This window comes from Phaseolus vulgaris, chromosome 7 (genome assembly GCF_051622355.1).
Source record: "Phaseolus vulgaris cultivar YP4 chromosome 7, ASM5162235v1, whole genome shotgun sequence".
Classification (NCBI taxonomy): domain Eukaryota; kingdom Viridiplantae; phylum Streptophyta; class Magnoliopsida; order Fabales; family Fabaceae; genus Phaseolus; species Phaseolus vulgaris.
The window spans coordinates 50,381,989-50,387,988 of NC_143504.1; positions in this window are offsets into that span (position 1 = coordinate 50,381,989).

The window sequence follows — 6,000 nt, forward strand, 5'->3', positions numbered from 1 at the left end:
AATGTTAAATATGTAACAACTATTGATTGTTGGTACTTCAGTGCAAAAAATACTTATTTCAACATTATATTTGAGACGTTTTTCCAGTTTAGACGTTGTCATTCAAAATGCGGTGACTTTTTTAAATTAACTTTCTATAAGAGGATGACTATTTGGTATAACTGTCTTCCTAAAACAAAACACTTTGTTTAAGAAGGCGACTATAACAAATAGTCATCCTCTTATACTATTTTTTATCCCAATTCAGAGCGTGTCACTTACGTTTTCATACTTCCTTTCTCTAGCGCTTTGTTTTCTCTTCTGTTCTAATGCTTCTTCTTCATCTTCCTCGAGCTTGCATTGTCTTCTTCGTGCTATTGGTAAGTTCGTTTCGAGTTCTGTACTTCTTCTTTACCATTGGTTTTTGTATTTTTTTGGTTTCTCTTATTTGTTTCTTTTCTGTCATTGCTCGAAAGTCACTACTGTTTTATTGTCTTCAACGTTGGTGTTTGGGTTTTCACTATGCCCTATTCGCTCCGTCGCTGTTGTAGTGAAAATAGTCGTTGTTTTTAACCTTTTTTACCAGTCACGACCAATTCTAATATTACTGATCATGCATCTTAGTTTTTTTCTTCAACAAATGAAGGCAACTAGCCTTGTTTGCAACGAGCCATCTTTGCTCAAAACACCATCCACTCTTTCTAATCCTAATCCTCTATAGTATCCCATAACCAGTTTTTTCATCATATTACACTATAAAAAAAAGGTTAAACTAATTTAAGAGACCAAAATTTATTAGTTGCTATATTAAATAAATTAAATATTATTTTAAAGATTAAAAAATTATTGGTATAAAAAATAGTTTTTGTTTATAAATTAGGCTCTAAATTAGTATTTAATTAACTATCAATGTTTTAGCTACCAATTAATTTAGATTCTAAAGTTGGTAGTTAAAACCTTGATAGCTAATTAGATATCAACTTAAAAACTAGTTTATAAATTTTATTAATAACAAAAACTATTTTAGATACAAAAGAAAAATTAGTCTATAAAATAGTATATAATCTAGTCAATATAGTAACTAATTTTTTTTAGTTTATTAAATTTGTTTTTATTAATGATTTTCTTGTAGTATTTTTTTATCATTATGATTTTTTTAATGTTAACAACGATATAAATATAAAAAACATTTGTAAATCATGAAAATGATGTTGTCAAAAGTAGTGAATTAAGTATGCCAAATTTAGATAACTATGATAACTGTGTATTTTTTCAAAAATAACCAAAAATATGATAAGTGTTTTCAAAGTTTACAAATTTAGATAACTATGTATTTTTTGAATTCAATGCTAACCATTATTTTGTTAAAAATCTCAGGATATCAAGCAGATAATTCTTCAAGAAAACTTAAAGATGGTATCTATATTTTTCCATATTTTCAACAAAGTAACTCTTCTGCTTATAATACTACATTGAAACCTCTTTCCCTTTGAATTGTGGCATGCACGGTTTGGGCTGGTTTATGCTAAAATTGTTCATCTTATTATGCAAATATGTATGTTATATAATGTTGCTTGCAGTAAACAATCTTCTTTCTGTGACATTTGCTGTTGCTAAATGGCATCAGTTACCGTTTTATATATGTTTCTTCTATTATCTATACCAAACCAACAGAACTGGTTTTTGTGGATATATATGGGAACGTTCCCTTGATACCGTATCAAATGGTTTTCTTTATTTTTATTCTAAGTAGTTACAAATGTATGAAATTGTATAAGTTGCGATTTGTTGCTTTATTTGGTTTCAGTTTTCATGATAAATAAAAGTCGGACATGGATTTCTTTAAGTCTTAAAACAATACTGGAAATATTAACAAGTATTACCACAATATGTAAAAATTTATTCTAACAATAACTTTTTATTAAATAATAAAAAATAAGTGCATATTTATGAGTTACTTGACTATGTAGCACTGACATTGATACAGACACTGATACGACACAGACACAGACACGAAGATACATATAATCTCTAAAATGTAGGACATGGGGATACGAATATATATATTATATAATTATGAATTATATAAATTAATAATAAAGATTTATGTGCACAAGTATGTTCCAGATTATTTTTTGGAGCATAAAGATGTTTTTCATAACTGGTTCAAAATGATTTGTTTCTTATTTTTATAATCATAATATAAATTTATACAATAAGTTTAAGTTTTTAGAAAATTAATGTATTTTTTTAAAAAAAATTATGTTATAATCGTACTAGAATTATCAGAAATCTAATAAATACTTTTTAAATTAGATATTTTACGAATACGTATCCTACGAGTATCGATATCCGATATAAGTATCTAACACCGACACACTATTTAATAGAAGTGTTCGAGTTTCATACACAGTCCACCAATAACAAAATTGAGGTGAGGCGGCCAGAACTTAAAAATGGGCTTATTCGTTGGAAGTCCCAACCATTTTATTTTGTCAGTATATATATATATATAGACAGAACAATGATGCATGATGATTCTGACCCATCTTCTATCGCTATGATTCTCATCTTATCATTAAGAGGCTTACTTTGTTTTTTTGTAATCAATTTCTGGTGTTGCCTCAAACGATTTATAGTAAGAAAAGATAAAACCATTTACAAACAGACAACAGACCAAATTGGTCTTTTTTTATTAGTCCCCATTTCAGCCACACAGCTCCTAAACAACGTGGTTGGATAAAACAAGAATAAATAGATTAGTTGAGGAGTGAAACAGGGGTTCTTGCACGTGTTCTTCTTTACTATTTGCTACCTGCCAAGGACCAAACCCTCATTTTCCACATATTCTCACACATGCTCATAATACTTCCTCTTCTCATCTTATAACACCTTCTACCAAAATGTTTTTTTATAAACATTTATTTTATTGTTTTCTCTATAAATAATGAATGATATGATTTTTAAAAGATTAGAATGCCCAAGATTTTACTTTTAATTAAAAGTCTGGTTTTATTATTTCCGTACATTAATTATTTAAAAATAGTTTTGGAAAATATTATTATTCACTACAAGAAAGTCTCTTGAATCTTACCACCTTAGTTTACCTAATCCCATAATTTTTTATATTTTCATAATTCAACTAATTCATAATTCTACAGATTATGCTCTCACCTAAACTAATTCATAATTCAAGTTCATCGTAAACCTGGAAAAATTTGGATGAAATTAATTATTTAAGTGTTTTGAGTCAAATGCAGTAAATTTAATTGCTCATTTGACCTTTAAATTTTTTTAAGAAATCCTACACATTTAATCACTTTAGTTATTATACATATGATATTAATATTTTTTTAATCAATATAAACTTTAGTTATAAATTTTTATATTTTCATAATTCAACTAATTCATAATTCTACAGATTATACTCTCACCTAAACTAATTCATAATTCAAGTTCATCGTAAACCTGGAAAAATTTGGATGAAATTAATTATTTAAGTGTTTTGAGTCAAATGCAGTAAATTTAATTGCTCATTTGATCTTTAAACTTTTTTAAGAAATCCTACACATTTAATCACTTTAGTTATTATACATATGATATTAATATTTTTTTAATCAATAGAACGAGGACAAAAAGAAAATAAAATCGATATATGTGAGGACTAGAATAATATGTTAAAGAATATAAATTAAAAGATATTTTTTAACCATAAGAACCAAATGAATGATTTATTAAATGATACAATCAAACTTATTTAATTTTCAAAATAAAGATATATAATTGGATGATAATATTTTGAAACGAGAAAATTCAATAATTTAATTTAAATAAACTAAAATATAGTTAAGTAAATAATTTAATTCGTTAACTTTATGGATTGAAATAGGTTTAGGTTTCTCGACAACCACCTAATTAACATACATCGAGCCAAACTATGTAAGACTTTTTTATAGACAGATTAACCTACACGTAGATTAATTATGCTAATATTATAAACTTATTAAATGATAAATCGGTGTCTTAAGTGAAAGACTTATAGTAAAATAAATGAACTTTTGAATAAAACCATGGCAATTAGGTTTAATTTTTAAAACATGTTAATATATAAAATAAGTTGTATTTAACAAGTATAAACGTAATCTATTTATCTATATATACACACACAGCATAAAATATTCTATAATCTATTTAACACTGTTTTCATTAACTTATTAGTATATTGTTTTATTTGGAGACACAACAATCTATCCCAAAAGATAAATATGAAATAACTTATGTTAATAAATTAACATTGTATTTGGATTGGCTTTTCATATCCACGTTTTTAACAAATTCACCTTCAAATACTTTAGATAACACAAATTAAGTATTCATTTTCTCAATCTGACCCACTTAGTTGAATCAGACCTAAAATCTTGTTTGAGCAACTTTTAATTTTAAGAAAATTTTAGTTAAAATCTTGTTTGAGCAGTACGATTTTGGTGTATGATGCATTAACGAGGAAGTTGTTATTATTGGAAAGAAGATAAAGGTAGAAAATGTTTCCTGTGTGAAAAAGAAAAATTGCGAGCACGAAATTGTCAATTGAAACGCAAAGTAAAAGAGGAAAAATTAAACCCTAACACAACACAGAACAGAGTGAGTGAGAAAGAAGAACAGAGTGAACGAGAAAGAAGAATAAAAGTAATTGCATATCAGTGCATACTGTATCACAATATCGTGAAAGAGAGTTTACAATATAAAAGCTGATAAAAGAAAAAAAAGGAAGGTACAAAAATAAATGAGCCTTAAACACTTACTCGTGTACAAAACAAGAACAGAGACATTTATTTGAAGAAAAGATTAACCTGCAACCAAAATTGGAAGAAATTTTTTAAATAGAAATTAAATTGAAAGAAAATTGTGGGACATGAAGAACTTTAATGAAATAGAAGTTATAATTCAAGACAACAGTTACGCATTGCAAACACATGATGATCATTGGGAAGATTTATAAGTACATGTTTAATGCCTTTATGAGAGACCAAATTAGTTAAGAAAACACAAACATGATGGGTGGCTCTTGAAACTAAAACACAACAATTTTTCATGCAACCTAAATCCATCTATATAATACTCTCCCTATTGGAGACAAAGACAAAGTGTACAACCCAAGATACAATCATGTTTTTGCAACGATTTCACGCAAAAAAAAAGTAGGATGATTCTTGGCTCAACAAGAATGTGTGTCAAGAATAAACTTTATTTTATTTTTTCGCTCTTAGAGATATCATCACTGATCTCCTCCATGGGTGGTAGTTGGATGGGTCAGGAATCGGTGAGACCAACGATGTTGCTGAATTTTCGTTAGGGTGTAAGGAAAGATAGGTTTGATCATATTGTTACTTTCCATACTTGAAAAAGAAAGAAAGCCCCAAATAAAAAGTTAGATCAATACAAAAGACCTAAAACAATAAAAAAGGAAGATAAAATATATCAGAGTACACAGTAGAGCTCTTCAGATGAAGAGCTTTGATACCATATTGGAAAGAAGATAAAGGTACATAATGCTTCCTGTGTGAAAACAAAGAACCACGAACACAAAACCGCTAGTTAAAACGCAGAGGGGGCAAAATAAACCTTAGTACATCACATAACAAAGTGAGCGATAAAGAATAAGAAAAGTAATTGCATATCATTACACTATGTCACAATCTCGAGAAAGAGAGTTTACAATATAAAAGTTGATAAAATGAAAAGGAAGGTGCAAAAAAAAATGGGTCTTAAACATCAACCCATGTACAAAGCAAAAATAGTTTTAAACTAAACCCATATGAAATATAAAAAAAAAACATATATCTTATCAATTATCCTATATCAACTAGAGATATAGAGATAAGATTGATTCATAATAGACAAGTGGGTGCAAACCTCACTTTACAAGCCAATTTTATAAAATTGAGTTAGACTTAAAGTCAACTTTTTAAAATGTTATTAGATTTATTTAAAGTTTATCTTAGCGAGAATTTATGTTGGGAC